This window comes from Amblyomma maculatum, chromosome 10 (genome assembly GCF_055883805.1).
Source record: "Amblyomma maculatum isolate TAMU_Amacu chromosome 10, ASM5588380v1, whole genome shotgun sequence".
Lineage (NCBI taxonomy): Eukaryota > Metazoa > Arthropoda > Arachnida > Ixodida > Ixodidae > Amblyomma > Amblyomma maculatum.
In genome coordinates, this window is record NC_139353.1 from 128,815,465 (window position 1) to 128,823,301 (window position 7,837).

Consider the following 7,837-nt stretch of genomic DNA (forward strand, 5'->3'; position numbering starts at 1 on the left):
CAAAAAGAGCGAAACTAATACAGAACATATATTACAAGAATATCACGCACTAAAAGAGAAATACAGCAAATGCACAGAGTTTTACACAGACGGATCAAAAACTGCCTCCTATGTGGGCTGCGCTGTAGTGGATCGTAACCCCGAAAAAATTATTCGACTTCCTCAATGTGCATCAATATTTGCAGCCGAGTGTTATGCTGTCCTGGTAGCTGTAGCAAAAATTGTGTACGAGGGCATCGAGAACAGTGTTATCTATACAGATTCACTGAGTGTACTCACAGCTGTAAACTCCAGAAATGCAGTCATGCCATTACTCGGTAACATAATACACGATGAAATAAAGATTTCAACCCAAGGACATAACATAATATTCTTTTGGGTTCCAAGCCGCATGGGCATTGAAGGAAATGAGAGAGCGGACGTGTGTGCTGCTCAAGCAGGCAGGAAAGAAATAGAGAAAGTAAACATACCTCATAAGGATTGCATAAATTTAATTAAACGAAAACAAAAGGATATATGGCAGTCTATATAGAATAACCAAGAAAGTAATAAATTGCACCTCGTAAAGCCCAATATAGAAGAATGGGAAACAAGCACTCATCAAGAACGCTTCATGGAAGTTACAGTATGCCGTCTGCGTATCGGGCACACACATCTCACACATAACTTTTTACTAATGAAACAAGATAAGCCTACGTGTGGAGAATGCGGAGAAGTGCTCACCGTCAACCACATCCTGATTACATGCCCAAAACTAGAGACACTACGGAGAAAGCATTTCACTATTTTTTATGATCGTGCCATCCCTTTCCATCCCAAATTACTTTTAGGAGAAAGAGCAATAATAAACTTAACATGTGTTCTTAGTTTTTTAAAAGAAGCAGACGTTCTGAATAAACTGTAAACTTTAACGAACCTTTTTCCCTTTTTTAAATAAGCACAGATTTTAACCTTGCTCTTGGCGCATGATAGCCTGAGTTGCTTATGCGCCAAAAAACCCCAATACAATACAATACAATAAAATACAACACAAGCAAAAAAGAGACAAAATAAAGCATGGGGAATTTTTCCCCACTACCCAACACAGAAAAATTTCGTAAAGTTTAAAAAAGACAAGAGCCAAAGCCCGCTACATCCGTGCCGAGCCGAAAAAGCCTCCTGGCAGAATTATGTAATTTCAATAAACAGCTCAACAACATCAAAACAAATGTCGAAGCAGGTTCGAAAGCTAAATGGCAGCTACTCTCCATTTACCATTCCCCTTCTAATAGCCCCTGGAGTACAGACAACTATACAGGAGCAGGCTGACATTTTAGGCGAATACTTTTCTGCAGTGTCGAGTTTATCACACTACACGCAAATATTCATAAAATACAAAAACACAGGAGGGACACAAAAACTCCCTACAAGTAGAGGTACAAAAGAACCTTATAATAGCCTAATTCTACTACAAAAAATAAAAAATGTCCTAGTTGCCGATAAACAAACTGCACCTGGTCCTGACCAAATTCACTACGAAATACTCGCCCACTTATCCGAACCTGCTATAGAGGCACTATTAAAACTTTTTGAAACTTTTGGGTCGTAGGAAAATTGCCAGAGGCATAGAAAAAAGCTGTTGTCGTACTATATTTGAAAACCGGCAAGGAGCCGACATCTCCTGGTAGTTATAGGCCCATTGCTCTTCAGCTGTTTAGCAAAATCCTTTGAAAGTATTTTAAAGATCAGACTAACTTTTGTTTTACAACCTAATGAACTTTTAAATATTCATCCAGTGTGGTTTTTAAAAAAGGATACTCAACAACTGACCATCTAGTGCGTCTCAAAAACACTATCAGAGAGGCTTTCATACACAGAGAGCATTGCCTTGCCGTTTTCTTTGACCTTGAGAAGGCATATGATACAACTTGGAGATTTGGGATATTGCGCGACCTGGCAGATTTAGGCATATGTGGCAGAATGCTAAAGGTTGTAAGTGACTTTCTGTCACATCGTTCGTTTCAAGTACGTCTTGGGACCACTTTGTCAAGAACCTTTCTGCAGGAGAATGGTGTGCCCAAGGGTGCATTTTAAGCACCACACTTTTCGTTGTAAAAATGAATACGATTAGTAAAGTAATACCAAATTCCATAATGTATTCACTGTATGTGGACGACCATCAAAGAGCCTACACATCATGCAACATGTCCACATGTGAGAGACATATCCGATTAACAATAAGCAAGCTAACAAAATTGGCCATTAAAAATGGGTTTATGTGGCAGTTACGTTCTCGCTCAAACGAGGCATACAGCCCAATCCTACCTTACACCTAAATGAAATCAAATTTCCCGTAAACAATAGCCACAAAATCTTAGGCATTACTTTTGACAAAAACTCACTTCGCTCCCCCACATACAAGCAGTAAAGAAGAAAGCCTCCAAATCCATAAACATCCTGAAGGTCCTTTCACGTAAACATTGGGGATCTGATAGGGCATGCCTTTTACATATATATCGCTCTGTTGTGCGCTCCTGCTTGGACTATGGAAGCATAGTTTATGGATCAGGTAGGCAATCATACTTTAAAACATTAAACCCAGTGCATTACTTAGGCCTCCGCCTTGCTTGTGGTGCATACAGAATGTCTCCTGTGCATAGCCTCTATGTGGAAACGAACTAGCCTTTATTGAAAGATAGACGAGCCTTACTTACATGCGCATATGTCCTAAGAATATTGTCACAAAAAAAAGCGCCTGTGCTATTCAATAGTCACAACTTGCCCCTCCAGAGTCATTTTCACAAATAGACCTCAAGCAACGAGGCCACTGATAATGCGGTTCGAACAGATATGTTGCAAACTCCATATTCTCGACACATTACCAGATATAGCTCAAAACAGCAGCCCTCTACTGCCATGGTACAATCTTCCCACAATCTGTGACCTCACTATCACACAGTTTCCAATGACTAAAGCCCCCCAAGAGCACATTATTCAGGAATTCCTTAAACTTCCGGAGGAATACAGAAGCTTCACAGAGTTTTCTACCGATGGATCAAAAACACCAGTGTACACGGGAAGTGCAGTTGTGCCAGGAGATTCCGAGGAAATAATAAGACTTCCCCACTGTGCATCTATTTTCACTGCTGAATCCCACGCCATTTCTGTTGCCATAGAGAAAATAATAAAAGAGAATGTTACAAAAAGCATTATTTACAGACTCCCTAGCCGTTCTCAGAGCAGCCGCTCAGTTATTCGGAGACAATACACAATACAGCAACAGCCATTGCTCGAGTATATATCATAAAAGTCTGCTGGATCCTGAGTCAGGTGGGCATTAAAGGCAACGAGAGAGCAGACACATGTGCTGCGAAAGCCCGTGACAAGCAAATGAAGCGTGTAAACGTACCATATAAAGACTGTGTGCAACTTGTACATCGCAAAAAAAAAATGGCAGCCTTCCTGGTATAATAAAGTGGATAACAAACTACACTTAGAAAAGCCCACTTTGAGAGAATGGATGTCGTGCCGGCACCAGGAACGCTTCATAGATGTAATACTATGCCGTCTCCGCATTGGACACGCACACCTGACACATAATTTTCTGCTGACAAAAAAAGGCAAACCTCAATGCGAAGAATGTGGAGAACTAACTATTAACCACGTTTTATTCTCATGCACAGGTCTCGAAACACTAAGGAAAAATAGTTTTCCCCATTTTACAATCAACACATTCCTTTTCACCTAAAACTGATTTTTAAGCGAGGATGGAATTGTAGATTTGTCGTGTGTTTTCAGTTTTCTAAGGGAAGAAAATGTTTTTCAAAAACTGTAGAATAAATCTAGTGTGCATCAGTAAACAGATTAAAACTTCATGCTTTCCACATCAGTGCGTTAGCAGCTTATGCGCCATAAAAACCAACGCAACCCGTTCCCTAAAAGGAGACTTTCTAAACAAACTAGTTTAAACACACCCGGTTTCCCCCATTTTTCACAAAACAAATTAACCTTGCTCTTGGCGCATGATAGCCTTAGTTGATTATGCGCCAAAAAACCCAACAAAACACAACATATCCGATTTCCCACATCTTGTCAAATGTGTGCGCAACATGATGAAGAAACAAGGTTTCAACGCCCACAATGAACGGGTATGCTTTCAGAAACTGTCTGAATATTTGGCACATATTCATAAAAGTTTCCTCATTGTTATCATTTCTGATGCGAAATTCACCATTTTAGACGCACACTGGGAACACAATTCAGCAATGCCCGCAGGGGGCACCTATTAAAGCAGGTGTTTGCGCGTACTGTGCGACACCACGGACCCCAGCACCCACGCTTAGCCGTGCGTGGCATCGCCGTGTCTGGGGAAAAGGGGATCCTGGTGGTTGAGCCGATGCCGAGTGTTTGGACCTTTATGGCCCCTCGACGGAGGCAACACACCACTTTGTCCCACGCTTCCCATAGACGGTACCCCCGGGCTGACCCACCCGGGGGAAATCGGCAGTCGCCCTTTCCTGTCCTCCACTTCATCTTTCACTTTCCTATCTCTTTTCTCAGCACTGTCCTGTCTCCTCCTCATTTCTTGTTTTTCCTTTTTTCTTGGCGGCGAGGGTTAACCTTGTGTGGAGTAGCTACCCTGAGTTGCCCATATTTGGTTATAGTAGCGGTGTACTGCTGGCGTGGGCAGGACTTCTTGCAAGTTCCTGTCCCGTCCCCTCGTTGGGTTCCATGGTGGGTGGCAGGCACAAGTACCGAAAACACAAACCCTTTCATGGATTCTTTCTCCCAAACAAATGATCGCCCTCCAAACAAAAGAGGGCGGACCGATGCTACAAGCCATTTCTTTGTGAAAACAAAAGAGACTTTCCCAAAGTTCCATGTCATACATAGCGAGAAGATAGAAAAACCCGCTCGAAAAATCTCCCCTTTCATAGTGTCAAAGTGTCTCACTAAAGACCTCGGCCCTGGATACAAAGTATCAAAACTTGCAAATGGTGACCTCTTGCTAGAAGTACAAACCAAGTGTCAGTCCTCCAACCTGAAAAACATTGTGTCGCTTGGGGACATCCCCGTCGTCATCACCCCCCACCGATCCTTGAACATTGTAAAAGGAGTAATATCTGAGATAGACTTCATTGCTCTCACTGAAGATTAAATGGCAGAAGGACTAGCAGACCAAAACGTCATCACGGTTCACAGAATAAAAATCCGAAAGGATAACAAGGAGATCCCTACAAAACACCTGGTTCTGACTTTCAATAGCTGCACCCTCCCAGAGTCAATTGAAGTCGGATACATCAAAATAAACGTCCGACCGTACATCCCAAATCCGAGGAGATGCTTCAACTGCCAGAAATACGGCCATGGCTCGCAAAGTTGCCGTGGCCGCAGAACTTGTGCGAAATGTGCTGCGAACGACCACAACTCTGATAACTGCACCGCAGACCCACGCTGTGCAAACTGTGAGGGGGATCACCCCGCATACTCTCGATCCTGCCAAATATGGAAAGAAGAAAAGCAGATCATAACACTAAAAACAACAAAGAACATCACATGCAAAGAGGCACGTACCCATTAGAACAAAACCATGAACACATTTCAGTTCACAGCGAAACCAAATCTCGCCGATGTGGTGCGACAGGGCGGGGCACCACAACGGCCTTCGGCACCTACCCAGACCTCAAACGAGGCTGAGGTAGTGCCATCCCCTGCCCCGGTGGAAGCAGCTCCCGCTCCTCCACCACCCCCAAAACAGGCTACGCGTCCCTCAGGGTCGGCGGGCCACAAGACCTCCGCCCACGAGGCAAGGTCTAAAAAGAAGGAACACGTGCCTCTGGCACGTTCGTCCAGCACCTCAGACGAGGTAATGGACATAGGCCAGGACAGCTCTTTGCCTTATTCGTCACAGAGACGGCGGAGCTCCTTGGAACGAACCAAAACAGACAAGGCCCGAATCACGGGCCCTGGAAAAAACCTAACTTAATTTCCAAGCTTTCAACAAAATAAGATGGCATTCCTGGTACAGTGGAACTGTAGAGGACTTCTAAAGAATATTAATGACATAAAAGACATTCTAGATACAGTGTCGCCAGCTGCACTGTGCGTACAGGAAACAAATTTAGGTTGCACGCACTCGAATATACTGAAAAAATATCAAGTCTTCCGCCGAGATCGACAGCAAGCAAGCAGGCGTTCGGGTGGTGCGGCCATCATATTGCAAAGTGGAGTTCCAGCTCAAGAACTGAAATTAAACACTCCCTTAGAAGCTGTAGCAGCCACAATAATTGCCTTTAAAACTCTTACTGTGTGTTCTGTCTATCTTGAACCAAATCTTAAAATAACACTCCATAATCTAGAAAACCTTTTTTGCCAACTACCAGGGCCATACCTAGTAGTAGGAGATTTTATTGCACACTCTCCTTTGTGGGGAAGTGAAAAAAGTGATACACGTGGACAGCTTATCGAGGATTTTATTCTTAGTTCAGACATTTGCTTATTGAACTCCTGTAAGCCCACGTACTGTTCACCAAGGTCAGGAAAAATGAGTTTTTTAGATTTGGCTTTTAGTTCACCTTCCCTTTTTAACTTTTTAATGATTTTAAATGGGATGTTCTGAACAACACGTATAGTAGCGACCACCTGCCAGCAATAATCAGCTTATCATCATCACCATCAGTCATGCCGACAAAACCGAAACGGTGGAAACTTCACTTAGCAGATTGGGAGCTTTTTAAAGTAGAGGCGAATCTAGGAGCAGTTTTTTCAGATGCCCTTAGTGTCGACAGACTAAATGAGTTGTTCATGACTTGCATTATCACTGCCTCCCACCTCACCATTCCACAGTCCTTAGGTGTGTTGCGACAAAAACACAAGACGTGGTGGTCTCGGGATTGTAAGGAGGCCAAAAAGCGGCAAAATAAAGCATGGGGTGTTTTCCGAAGGTACCATACACACGAAAATCTTACAGCTTAAAGGCCAAAGCTAAAGCTCGATACATTCGTCGCAACTCTGAAAAAGAATCCTGGCAGAAGTATGTCACGTCAATAAATAGCTCAATGACATCTAAGAAAATGTGGGAACAAGTTCGTAAACTCAGTGGAAACTTTTCCCCGTTTACAATTCCCATCCTCACAGCCCCTGGTGTTCAGACTAGCATAGAAGAACAGGCCAATATACTAGGCGAACATTTCACACACGTTTCAAGTTCGTCACACTACACAGAAACATTCTTAAAATACAAAAACATAGCTGAGAAACAAAAACTCCCAACAAGTGGTGGCAGAAATGAATCATATATTAGTTTTATTACACTCCAAGAAGTAAAGAACGTCCTTGCTGCTGGAAAGCAGACTGCGCCTGGCCCTGACGAAATTCATTACGAAATGCTGGCTCATTTATCCGAATCCTCTGTAGAGGCACTTGTGAAATTCTTTAACAAAATTTGGACTCTGGGTAAACTCCCAGAGGCTTGGAAACAAGCCGTTATTGTTCCGTTTCTGAAACCAGGAAAGCCGCCGACCTCAGCGAGCAGTTACAGACCCATAGCTCTGACCAGCTGTTTAGCAAAATGTTTTGAAAGTGTTTTAAACATCAGACTAACTTTCATCTTAGAATCTCATTAACTTCTTAATGTTCATCAGTGTGGTTTTATAAAAGGGTGCGCAACGACCGACTACTTAGTGCGTCTTGAAAATACTGTCAGGGAAGCGTTCATACATAAACAAAATTGCCTGGCCGTTTTCTTTGACATGGAAAAGGCATACGACACGACTTGGAGGTTCGGGATCCTACGCGATATAGCAGATTTGGGCATCCGAGGCCGGATGCTTAATGTTCTGAAGGACTTTCTATCAGG